General features: G+C 45.9%; 1 long non-coding RNA gene across 4 annotated transcripts in view; it reads right to left on the reverse strand.

The window, feature by feature from the left end:
- LOC124619598 overlaps positions 1-12,064 on the reverse strand; it is a 51,846-nt gene extending 39,782 nt beyond the window's left edge. For all 4 annotated transcript variants that reach the window (XR_006980098.1, XR_006980099.1, XR_006980096.1 and 1 more), the window contains exon 1: positions 11,903-12,064. This is a non-coding gene — a long non-coding RNA (uncharacterized LOC124619598). The remainder of the gene's footprint in view (positions 1-11,902) is intronic.
- Positions 12,065-13,784: the final 1,720 nt, after the last annotated feature.

Genomic DNA, 13,784 nt, shown 5'->3' on the forward strand with positions numbered 1-13,784 from the left:
TGAACGCGGACCTGAGCCTGGAGCCAAGGTGGCGTGCGGCTCTCACCCACTCGAAAGGTTGCAGGGAGTGAAAAATTAAGGCGTTGAAGGAGGCAACGAAAGCGAACTCCAGGGGGTAGGAGGGCAGAGACATACAACCCGTATTGACGGTCAAGAGAGTCGTCAAAAAAGGAACGATAAGACGGATGGTCGGGCATTGACAGTAGCTGACAGGCATACCGACAAAGCAGTATATCGCGCCGGTAGGTGAGTGGCAATTCGCCAGCGTCAGCATGAAGACTCTCTACGGGACTGGTATAAAATGCTCCGATCGCAAGTCGTAAACCCCGATGTTGTATGGAGTTGAGGCGGCGTAAGATGGATGGCCGTGCAGAGGAGTATACGAAGCTCCCATAATCCAGCTTGGAGCGGACGATCGACCGATATAGACGAAGTAGGACGGTTCGATCCGCTCCCCACGACATACCACTGAGAACACGGAGGACATTTAAAGAACGAGTACAACGGGCAGCCAAATATGACACATGTGGAGACCAGCTAAGTTTCCTGTCAAATGTAAGGCCTAAAAATTTGGTTGTCTCCACGACTGGGAGAGCAATGGGACCGAGTCGTAAGGACGGTGGGAGAAACTCTTTGTAGCGCCAGAAGTTAATACAGACCGTCTTCTCGGCAGAAAAACGGAAGCCATTGGCGACACTCCAGGAGTAAAGACGGTCAAGAGAACGCTGAAGACAGCGCTCCAGGACACGTGTACACTGCGCGCTGCAATAGATGGTAAAATCGTCCACGAAAAGGGAGCCTGATACATCAGCTGGGAGGCAATCCATTATTGGATTGATCGCGATGGCGAAGAGAGCGACGCTCAAAACTGAGCCCTGTGGCACCCCATTCTCCTGGCGAAAGGTGTCGGACAGGACAGAATCCACACGTACCCTGAACTGTCGATCCATTAAAAAGGAACGAATAAAAAGAGGGAGGCGACCGCGAAGGCCCCATGTATGCATGGTGCGGAGAATGCCCGCCCTCCAACAGGTGTCGTAAGCCTTCTCCAAATCAAAGAACACAGCCGCGGTCGGGCGCTTCCGCAAGAAGTTATTCATAATGAAGGTCGACAAGGTAACCAGATGGTCAACAGCAGAGCAGCGCCTACGAAATCCAAATTGTACATTGTACATTGATAAGTAGGCGTCGAGACTCGAGCAGCCAAACCAATCGAGAGTTAACCATTCGCTCCATCACTTTACAGACACAGCTGGTAAGCGAGATAGGTCGATAACTGGAAGGCAAGTGCTTGTCCTTCCCCGGCTTAGGAATCGGGACAACAATAGACTCGCGCCAGCATGCGGGAACATGTCCCTCAATCCAGATGCGATTGTATGTACGAAGAAGAAAACCTTTACCCGCAGGAGAAAGGTTCTTCAGCATCTGAATATGAATAGAATCTGGCCCTGGAGCGGAGGACCGTGATCGGCCAAGTGCGTTTTCGAGTTCCCGCATGGTGAATGGGGCATTATAACCTTCACAATTCGAGGAGCGGAAGTTACGTGGCCTAGCCTCCTCTGCCTGTTTGCGGGAGAGGAAGGCAGGGTGGTAATGAGCGGAGCTCGAAACCTCTGCGAAAAAGCGGCCGAAGGCATTGGAGACAGCCTCAGGGGCCACAAGGACGTCATTCGCGACCTTCAAGCCAGAAACTGGTGAGTGGACCTTAGTGCCAGATAGCCGGCGCAGGCTACCCCAGACAACAGAAGAAGGAGTAAAACTGTTGAAGGTGCTTGTGAAATCAGCCCAGCTGGCTTTCTTGCTTTCTTTGATAATACGACGACACTGAGCACGTAATCGTTTATAATTGATACAATTCGCCACTGTAGGGTGGCGTTTAAATGTGCGTAAAGCACGTCGACGAGCACGTAAAGCGTCTCTACATGCTGTGGTCCACCAGGGGACCGGTACGCGACGTGGAGAAGAAGGAGGGTGAGGGATGGAATATTCAGCAGCAGCGAGAATGACTTCCGTGAGGTGTGCGACCTGACGATCGCAGCTTGTAAAGGTTTGATCCTGAAAGGCCGCCCTGGAAGAGAAGAGCCCCCAGTCTGCCTTGGAGATGGTCCAATTAGAGAAGCACGGAGAGGGGGTATGCTGCAGGAGATGGATAACACACGGGAAGTGGTCGCTCGAATATGTATCAGAAAGTGCATACCACTCAAACCGGCGTGCAAGTTGGGGAGTACATATAGAGAGGTCTAAATGGGAATAGGTGTGAGATGTGTCCGAAAGAAAAGTAGGGGCGCCAGTATTGAGGCAGACAAGATCGAGCTGGTTGAAAAGGTCTGCTAACAAGGAGCCCCTCGGGCAGGATGCTGGAGAGCCCCAAAGGGGATGGTGGGCATTGAAGTCTCCAGTTAACAAAAATGGTGCAGGTAGCTGAGCAATAAGTTGCATCACGTCTGCCCTGGTAACGGCAGATGACGATGGAGTGTAAACGGTACAAAAGGAAAACGTAAAAGTGGGGAGAGTAATGCGGATGGCAACTGCCTGCAGGCCGGTGTGCAACGTGATGGGATCGTAGTAAATATCATCCCAGACCAGCAACATAACCCCTCCATGAGCTGGGATACCTACCACAGGGGGTAGGTCAAAACGCACAGAAGTGTAGTGTGCCAAGGCAATTTGATCGCATGGGCGTAGCTTCGTATCCTGGAGGGCTACGACGAGCGGACGGTGCAAGCGGAGCAGCAACTTCAAGTCCTCTCGGTTGGAGCGAATGCTGCGAATATTCCAGTGAATAAGTGCCATCGTAAGAAAAGGAAGATGAGAGAAGTGGTCACCTCGAAGGCCGCTTAGGGCCTGGCTTCGAGCGAGCACTGCCGCCGCTATCAGTAGGCGGACAGTCATCGTCCATTGGGTCTATAGGGTCATCGGCCATCTCGGGAGGATGGCCGGGAGGGGGAGCTTCCTCCGCCGGTGAACGGCTAGATGTACGGCTACCAGCGGTGCGGCCAGGCGAAACGGATGACGGCCTGGGGCGGCAACCGCTGGGTGGCGCAGGAGAAGAAATGCGCCGTGGCGGAGAAGGAGAACTGTGCTTCCTATGCGCCTTTTTGGAAGGACGTTGAGTGGAAGTACCGGTCGAAGGCTGGGAGGTCGAGGTACGGAGGAAGTCTGCACGGGACAGTTCCTTCTTAAAGGCCCGTGCATCTGACTTCTCTCTCTTCGTCTTGGCAGAAGCTGATGAAGGTGCTTGTGTCTGAGGGGTGACGGGAGGAAGAGGAGACGTCGACCGGGCGATCTTAGCACTGGCCGAACGGACGACCGTGGTGCTGAAGGTCAGATCGCATGTCTGGGTTGCCACCTCCCTGGTAGTCCGAGGAGAGGCGAGGACAGTACTGTATTTCCCCGCTGGGAGCAGCGTGGGCTTCCTACTAGCCAATAGCTTGCGAGCAGCCGAGGTGGACACTTTCTCTTTGAACCGAATTTCTTGGATACAGCGTTCTTCCTTATAGACAGGACAGTCACGGGAGGACGCGGCATGGTCACCCTGACAGTTCACACAATGAGGAGATGGAGGTGGACAGTCACCCTCATGGGCATCCCTGCCACAAGTGACACATTTAGCCGCATTGGAACAAGACTGTCGAGTGTGATTGAAACGCTGACACTGGTAACAGCGCGTAGGTGTCGGGACATAGGGGCGAACAGAAATAACCTCGTAGCCCGCCTTGATGCGCGATGGCAGCTTAACACTATCGAAGGTCAAGAAAAGTGTCCGGGTCGGTACAAGGTCATTGTTGACCTTTTTCATGACCCTATGGACAGCCGTCACGCCCTGCTCAGCGAGGAAAGATTGAAGCTCCTCGTCAGTCAATCCGTCGAGGGAGCTAGTATAGACTACACCACGAGACGAATTCAAAGTTGGGTGGGCCTCCACCCGGACAGGGAACGTGTACAGGAGGGTGGCCCGAAGCAGTTTTTGTGCCTGAAAGGCACTCTCAGTTTCTAGTAATAAGGTGCCGTTACGAAACCTGGTACAAGATTTGACAGATCCGGCTATGGCATCTACGCCCTTCTGAATAACGAAAGGGTTGACAGAGGAAAAATCCTTTCCATCCTCAGATCGAGAAACTACGAGGAACTGTGGGGCAGGCGGTAGTACTTTTGTCACTGTTGGCTGGTCACGTTTCCGTTTTTGGGTCGAAGTCGAGAGAGATGGAGTAGAATCCATTGCGGAGGAATCCCCCATGATTGCCAGCATCTCCGATGGCGCGCTCCTTCCTTGTGGGGACCCTCTCAGAGGGCACTCCCGCCTTAGGTGAATGTTTACACCTCAGGTCACACCTCCCGAGAAACAGACGGAGGGACCAATCGGCATGGTCAGAAGGTATCAGCTCAGGCAATCACCCCTCCCCGGGCCTCGCCTTTACCAGGGGGTACGCGCGTGCCTTACATGTCTACCCAGGGCGGGGACTTACGCGTTACCCCATCACCGGCTACGCGTGCGAACGCGTGGGTCGGCCTTCAGGCACGCACAGGGAGGAAGGAAGAAGAGGAAAAAGAAGAGAGAGAGGGAGAAAGAGGACAGACTGTCTCAAACGCCGAGGCGGAGACCAGAGAAGGCAAGGAGAAGAAGGCAATGAGAAGGCAAGGAGAAAAAGGCAATGAGAAGGCAAGGAGAAAAAGGCAATGAGAAGGCAAGGAGAAAAAGGCAATGAGAAGGCAAGGAGAAAAAGGCAATGAGAAGGCAAGGAGAAAAAGGCAATGAGAAGGCAAGGAGAAAAAGGCAATGAGAAGGCAAGGAGAAAAAGGCAATGAGAAGGCAAGGAGAAAAAGGCAATGAGAAGGCAAGGAGAAAAAGGCAATGAGAAGGCAAGGAGAAAAAGGCAATGAGAAGGCAAGGAGAAAAAGGCAATGAGAAGGCAAGGAGAAAAAGGCAATGAGAAGGCAAGGAGAAAAAGGCAATGAGAAGGCAAGGAGAAAAAGGCAATGAGAAGGCAAGGAGAAAAAGGCAATGAGAAGGCAAGGAGAAAAAGGCAATGAGAAGGCAAGGAGAAAAAGGCAATGAGAAGGCAAGGAGAAAAAGGCAATGAGAAGGCAAGGAGAAAAAGGCAATGAGAAGGCAAGGAGAAAAAGGCAATGAGAAGGCAAGGAGAAAAAGGCAATGAGAAGGCAAGGAGAAAAAGGCAATGAGAAGGCAAGGAGAAAAAGGCAATGAGAAGGCAAGGAGAAAAAGGCAATGAGAAGGCAAGGAGAAGTCAAGGGAAAGAGTAAGGAAGACAGTGAGGTGGAGAAGAGCAAAGAAAGGAACCAACAAAAGGAAGGAAGAAACGAGAAGTGAAAAACCAAAAAGACCACGATTATAGGTCGTGGAACCGTCCATCTCCGGACGCAGGCGCTAACTACCCCCATGAGGGGGATGGACTCCTTTTAGTCGCCTCTTACGACAGGCAGGAATACCGCGGGGCTATTCTAATCCCCGGACCCGCAGGGGGGGGGGGGGGGGGGGGGGGGGGGGGGAAAAAAAAGAAAATACCCCATGATTGCCAGCATCTCCAATGGCCACTCCTTCCAACTGGGGGGAGACCTTCACAAGGTCGCGCACCCACCTTAGGTGATTGTTCACACCTCAGCTCACACTTTCCAAACACCTGACAGAGGGACCAATCAGCAATATGGTAAGGTAGCAGCTCAGGCAATCACCCCTCCCTGGGCCTGGCCTGTGCCTGTCAACCCGGGGCTAGGAATTACCCAGGCACCTGTTATGAGTCAGAGGTATGGGCTGGCCATCAGGAGTGCACAGGGAGGAAGACGAAAAAGAGTAATCTCTAACTCTGAAACGGAGGAATGAGACAAGAAGGGAAACAAAGAAAGGAAAAGGGAACAAATTACAGTGGTGAGACTGTTCTTATGTCAGCGACACACAATGTGGATCATTCCAATAACACACCAGACATTTTCTCCAAGGGAGGGGAAAAAGAGTAGCAAGAGGATAGACATAGAACACAGAAGGGAAAAGATTCTGCAAAGGCCGGGGCCCATGGTGGCCAAGCACGAACCTGCCACAGAGTGGCATGCTCCCTCGGGGGTGAAGTATGAGTGCCTAAGATGAAAGAAAGACTTAACAGGTGGATCACTATTAGAAGCATCAAAGCACAAGAAAGACAGGATCCAGAGTACCGGCTGGCAAGGAGAATTTGTAACAGCTAACAATGCTACATATACAAAAAGTAAGAGGTCAAGGAAGAAGCAATACATTCTCTATTGCTTCTTTCTTCAAATTGATCCACTACAATGTTCAGTCTCCCTCCAACAAACTGAATTAAATAAAAATCTTGCTAAACAAAGTGAGTGATTTCTGTTTCATGCTTTACTGAGCACTGGTTGAATAAAGACATGTTAGAACAGTTCAAATTAGTTGCCAAATTTTGTAAATTCTCAAGCACTCTGTTAGCTGCATATGTGTTGATAATATATAATCCTCTAATATAATGAAATTTGACAACTCTCACACAGAATGAGACAGTTGTCAAATCAAAATATTGTTACCTGTATATATAGACCACCAAATTTTAATAAAGTTTTCTATTATCATACCATAGAGTTGACGAAAAATTTCAACATCGTCCAGATAAATATAATTATGCGTTAAGACTAACACTAATTTCCCCAAATCCAATAAATTTAAAGGTGAAGTCAAGGATTTGCTGAAGGCCTTGGCTTAAAACCAACTGTAACTAATCCAACTCGTATAACCGGTACTTTTGAAAATCATATTAAAAAAAACAAGTGGTTTGTTAGACTACAACAAGGAACTTCATGGAAAAAACAGTACAACAACTGACCCCACTGTAGTGGCTGGTAAATTTTAAAGATACTTTTCAAATATAGCACAACACCTACTTACCAAACATAACAATACACAAACCAACAGAATAAACTACAACCAGATTCAAAAATCTGTACAAGAATACATTTCGTGCCTACTATAACACCTGAGGAATTATCTAAAGTTATAAACAACTACCCAATAAAAATATCTTGGGTGCTGAAGAAATGCCGGATATTATCATCAAAGCAAGTGTATTCATTGTAGAACATATTCACAATTCGTCAGGCACGAGTGGCATATTGCCTAAAAATCTGGAAATTGCAAAAGTAACACCACTGTACAAGAACAGAAGACGTGTGAAGCTGCAAACTATAGGAGTTTTTTTGCGCTTCAGCAAAATTCTTGAGAAACTGTTTGTTAGGTGATTAACAGCCTTCCTAAATAAAGGGATGATAAGTGATTCACAATGTGGATTTCAAACTTGCAGATCAACCCTGTCAGCTGTTTTTGCCGTCCTATACCAAAACAGCACGTTTCCGGCATACTCCTTGACCTTGGTGAAGCTTCTGATGTAACTGATCATGATATTCTGTTGCAGAAACTAAGTAACTATGGAATGCCAGGCCTACCAAACAACTGGTCCAGTCTTACCTCCATGATCAACAACAAATCCCTCAAATTGAACACTAAGATACAAAAACATACAACATTTCTAATTTATACAACAAAGTGCAAAAAAATCAGATGAGAACATTAAAGGACAGTTCTTGTGTTCATTCTTTTCAATCTCTTAAGTTAACAATCTAGCAGAAAATGTAACTAATGGGGCCACAGTACTTCTCGCAGATGACATAAATACCCCAATTAAGTCACACCATGAAGACACTTAAAAAAGTTGTGGATTTAATACAATACTTAACACAGTGGTTCAGAACTAAGTGGCTAGTAATAAATATCTGAAGAACCAGTGACTCAGTTCCTACACTGCAAAGAAACTCAATCCTGCAACATCTATAAAATTTTTAGTGAACATATAATTCATAAATAAATAAATCTGAAATGGGAGAAACAGCTGGATAACATAAATGAAAAATTAAATACACCAACACATGCTACAAAAATGGGTTAACGGAAACATCCGATTCCACCCATCAGCTTTGAGCTATGATTGGCAGAAACGACCATTCACAACAACTCCCATATCACGACTATGACGTCATTACATAAACATGACAACAAACAGAAAAATAGATCGAAAAACCATCAAACACATATTTCTCCAAAAACATAATGAAACTAACGGGACAAGCAGGGGAAATTAGGGGTTTCTGGGTGGGGACAAATTAAAAAACACAAGCACTAAACCAAACGATAAAATAAAACTACCACAACCTTCCCAAAATCAACTGAAAACAATATCCACTGGAATCTAACACTTCCCTTGCCCTATACGGGTCAACAGAAACTACCGACAAAAAACCCCACAATAATCACTACCTCAAAAAACACAAGACAAAATTGGAATCTAACACTTCCATTGACCTATATAGGTCAGCAGAAAATACAGATACCAAACCACCCACAGCTACAGCCACACATTGAAACTGAATACTTCCCTTCACTTATAAAGACCGACAGAAACTCACAATACCATATCACAAATACAACCCCCCCCCCCCCCCCCCCCCACACACACACAAAACCAACCAACGATCTAAACAAACAAAAAATAAACAAAAGTAAACAACTTGCCACAAAAAAGCTCTGGCACTGCCCTCTAGGCCAGACACCCCCCCCCCCCCCCCCCCCCCCCCCCCACACACACACACACAAATCAAAGCCCTTTAAACAAATAATAACCAAAAACAAAACAAAAGAAATCAGAATCTCACACTACAACTAAAAAAACTACAACAAAACAAATCCTCCACAGCATAATCAAAAAACCACGACCACCCCACACCCACCAACCTCCCCAAACCTTACCAACACCCCCACCCCCTCCCTCCCAAACCTAACTAACCCACAACCTTCAACCTATACATCTTACTGACAGGCCTTAAAACATCTCTAAAAATACAACAGCCCTCAGGGACGCTCTTCCGCCAACAGTACTCATCTACATGAGCCTGAAGGCTAGAAGAGCGCCTCTTCCCCCTCCCAATAACAGATTTAACAGCCTCGCAAAACCCCTCTATAGTATTAGTACAGGCTCCACTCTCAAAATTCTTAAACTCGACATTGTGGTTAACTACTAAATGCTGGTACCACTCCCGACCCAACCCGCTATAAGAAGAAAACCCATCTGAAACTACAGTACTACCCTCTTCTACATATTCCTGAACCAAACCCACTAACTCCCTTGTTGTACAATGCTCAACAACTCTAAAAACACATTCTGAAGACCCAGCCCCCAATACCACAGCTCCCCACACCCATAAAACAACCACAGGCTTACCCCTCCCATACTTTCTCCTCCCAAACTGCGACTTGTCTCTCTATAACCACCCCAGGCCCACCCCACTTACCCCTGTATTTAATGTATTCAGAACAAACCGCATGACAAAAAGAATACCAGCCAAGCACCGTTCGCTCACTCACACCAACCTCATGTCACAGAAACTGTGAGAGGATTGATAGCAAAAAATGATAACTCATCAACACAATCTCACGCATGTCCAACTTGGATTTCTTGCACCAGGAACCTCAACATATGGAGCGCCATACGTTATCCCTCCGACATCTTCACATACAGCTGTCCCTGGTCCACGACACCAAAACTTTGGTAAGCATCATAGGTTCTCCGCACAACAAACGCCGCACAAATTCTGCCCAAAGACCGAAAAGTTGTAGGAACTCTATAAGCGACAAGAGAGTGTCGCCCATTAGCCCCCATAACCAAAAACTATTAATCTTCTGGGTCATATCCATACCTAACAAAGACATAACAACAGTAATATAGAAAATTCACACACGGCAAACCGAAAACGACACTACAGTAACTTAGGCATAAAAAAAAACTACACCATCAACTCAACGCAAAATATTCCACTAGACACAGTCGGCACCACAACAAAACCCCTCATCTACCACTCAAATGAACCCAATACAACACACAACCCACAAACACCACCAGATAGCACCGCCGACTGCATCAACACGACACCTACAAACACGCGCCGCCATGACGACACACACCACAACCACCTTACATCACGGGTCAAAGCCGACGGGTGGAATTAGTCACTTCGGTTGACCCATAAAAATCCTTTCACAAAAAGACAATGTACCAGCAGTCACTGGGTACCATGGCACTATCCAGTCATTAGCCTACTGCTGCATGGAATTATCTTTAGTAAGAACCTCATAATTAGCAGAAAAAAATTAACGACAGAAAACAATTGTCAGAATAATAAATGATGCTGAATCCAGACCAACAGTTAAGTGTCCCAACATCTTATGTTCCTTCCTTGTTTATGAATCTATGAAGTAGGCCTACTTATCTTCACAAAAGTAAGCACATTACCAGGAGAAAATATCTTCAAGAATAGCTGTGACTTTTCACTCATATTATGCAGAAGCATAACCTACATGTCAAGAGTTCACACGTACAAATATTTCTGTAGTAGTGTATGATACTGGTATGTTGTACAAACACATGCCATCTCTTCTGAAACAGGATACCATATGCACGTAAGTTTAATGTGAAGTAAATGCTCGACCACTGCTTCTGGTCTGTTTCTCAGTTTTGGAACACCATAAAAAGCAGTGTAAATAATCAAATGTTCTTAACCATACTATTCCTTCAATCATGTTATTTGTTTTTAAAAATATGTTTCTGATATATGCAATATATACTCAATTATTTTTCAAAAGCTTAATAAGGCCTATGTATTTACCATATAAAACCTGATCTGTCCCATACTGTGTGCGAACTATGTACTAAATTACTATTTGCATGGTCAATAAAGAAATACAAATATTTAACAGTATTGGCTAGTAAATGGAGGCATTATCTGTATCAACAGCATGGTCGCGTGATAGTCCAATACGCATGGAAAATGCAGTTACATCAGATTCAGAACCTGAAAGATTGGTAAGTTTTGATCTTTTGCGTAGATGTTTTCCTAGTTTAAAAGAAATTAATTCTGTGGGGGTTCTTGCATATTTGCAGATACTTGTGGGCATGTGCACTGGATTACCCTTCTGCAGAATACACTGCAGTCTTTCGACTTAAAACTTTTGATATTTTTGTAGGTTTCAATTTCTCATTTCTTGGCCTTTTATTTTATTGATATGCTACCACCATGCTCCATCAACGTGACACGAACAGCGTAACTGTTCAGTTCCTGGCCCACACAAACAACCTACACTATGTGATCAAAAGTATCCGGACACCTGGTTGAAAATGACTTACAAGTTAGTGGCCCTCCATCGATAATGCTGGAATTCAATACGGCGCTGGCCCACCCTTAGCCTTGACGACAGCTTCCACTCTCGCAGGCATACGTTCAATCAGGCGCTGGAAGATTTCTTGGGGAACGGCAGCCCATTCTTCACGGGGTGGTGGACTGAGGAGAGGTATCTATGTCAGTGTCCATTACAGCGATGTTATTGTCGTGTAATCACTCCCCCACAGGCCTTGCATTTTGAACAGGTGACCGATCGTGTTGAAAGATGCAATCGCCATAGACGAATTGCTCTTCGACAGTCGGAAGCAAGAAAGTGCTTAAAACATCAATGTAGGTCTGTGCTGTGATAGTGCCATGCAAAACAACAAGGGATGCAAGCCCCTTCCATGAAAAACACCACCTCACTATAACACCACCGCCTCCGAATTTTACTGTTGGCACTACGCACACTGGCAGATGACGTACACCGGGCATTCGCCAAACCCACTCCCTGCCATCGGATTGCCACATTGTGTACCGTGATTCGTCACTCCATACAGCGTCTTTCCACTGTTCAATCGGCCAATGTTTAGGCTCATGTGTTAAGAACGCAGTCGGCCACGTCTGACATGTGCAACTGTGACATTATTTCTTCGCCACATAAAAGTACGAGGCGCATGGGAAGCCTTACCTTAAATCATCAAGCACTAATAACGTATACAGCTGAATTCTGTAGTTATCCGTACCGCGCATATCATCTAGCATCTACCCAAACGAAACCTCTACAGTACTTCTTCGGCTACTCTGTTTGACACTGATTTGACAAGATCAGAAATCATGTTTGTCAATTTGGGGCAGCGTTGCCAACTGTGACACGTATTTCGTCTAACCAACTCCATCTGCCGGAAATCGACCAGAAAAAGTACTTGTATTAGGATCATGCTTTACATATATTAAAAGCACTCTATTTTTTGCATGCTCTTTCTTTCTTCCGACTAATGACTATTAACATTTCCATATTACGATAACACTTTCCCTTAGTACCGGTATAACACGTGAATTTTGAATGGAACACTTAACTCCATATGAAAAACAGGTCTATCGTGGTAATCCACTTCTGACTTCTGTTTCTACAAACTGTGTTAAATATTGAGGCTTCTGGGTTGTCACTACTAACGCCACTACACTTAAGGGCGGTCCACACGCAACGATCTGTCTGCGCAGACATCGGCGCAGATGTCTGTACATGCAAAAGATCGCTGCAAATATGGTGTGTTCACACGACACAAACCCCAATCTACTACTCGCCCGCCATCTGTCGGTGTTGAAAAGAAATATCAGTGGCAAGCGACTACGCTCCCCGTAAACGTCAAAAATTTAATTAAGTTATTTTGAAATATAGAAATGGAGGAAGTTCTGTTGTGGTCTGTGGTCGCAACTTGTGTTGCAAAAACCTTCAGACCAACCGCAGGGAACATAGAAAGCGGTCAAAATGGTGTAGACAGTGGCTGCTAAAGCGAAAGCAGTTTTCCCACGTAAATTTACTGCGAGATTTGCAGGGCGAAGCTTAAGAAAGCCAAACAGATCAAAATACCATTACGTCGGCTGGTATACTTGATCTACTCCTACACCAAATCTTCTAGATTTCTGAACTTTGGATAACTCTTTTCGGTAAACAGTTCGCAACGATTTTTTTTTATTACTGTTTCTCTGTTTGCCGAGGCGTCAACTGCCCGCAATTTTTCAATTACAGCATTGTATGGTGCTGTCTTTTTGTCGCGGTCACTATATTCTTTACTTTTAATCTTCCACAAACATGGGTGGTTTCTATATATTTCAATGAATTCACTATCAAACTCTCGAGAACACTGACGAGTATCAGCCATTTCACTGCCCTGTGCGCACAAATAAAAACACTAGACTGAGCAAACAGCTGTTTCGCGCCAGATTTGCGGCGATCTCCTGTCCACACGCTCCAACTTGTCTGCGCAGATGTAGTCTGAACCCACAGATGTGAGAGGTTTCGCTCAAACCTCCAACTCCAACTTCCAGGTTTACACACACCACAGGTTGGTGCACATCTTGTGTCCACACGCGCAGACAGATCGTTGCGTGTGGATGGGCCTTTACCATAGGCTTGGATGGTACCTATAAAACAAACAATATTTATTTGGTAAAGCATTGTAGTGTAGTAACCCAAAACATTTATAAATTTTTGCAGTTATTTATTTTTCAGAACTACCTCCTTAAACTGAAAGTTGTGAAACACGTTCAGAGGCGCTGAAGCCCAGCACGAATCTTTAGAATAAGATTGAGCGTGGCGCTCCTCATCCTGCTCGCATACGGACTTTTGGCAATATTAGATTCACTGAAGCATGTCTCTTCTTCTGCATTTGACCAAGGCAGAACTAGAAGTACCTTAACCAAACTGCAGAATTCACTAAAATACTTCTGATGGCTTGCATCCTCATATTTTGATACGTCAAACCATTATCCAATCGTGTCTGTCACATTCTCCCGCTCCACAAAGTGGATTTTCTGCCATTGGCGTTCTAAGTAAGACCGAGGCCGGT

The sequence above is a fragment of the Schistocerca americana genome, chromosome 6 (assembly GCF_021461395.2).
Source record: "Schistocerca americana isolate TAMUIC-IGC-003095 chromosome 6, iqSchAmer2.1, whole genome shotgun sequence".
In the NCBI taxonomy this organism is placed as follows: Eukaryota; Metazoa; Arthropoda; class Insecta; order Orthoptera; family Acrididae; genus Schistocerca; species Schistocerca americana.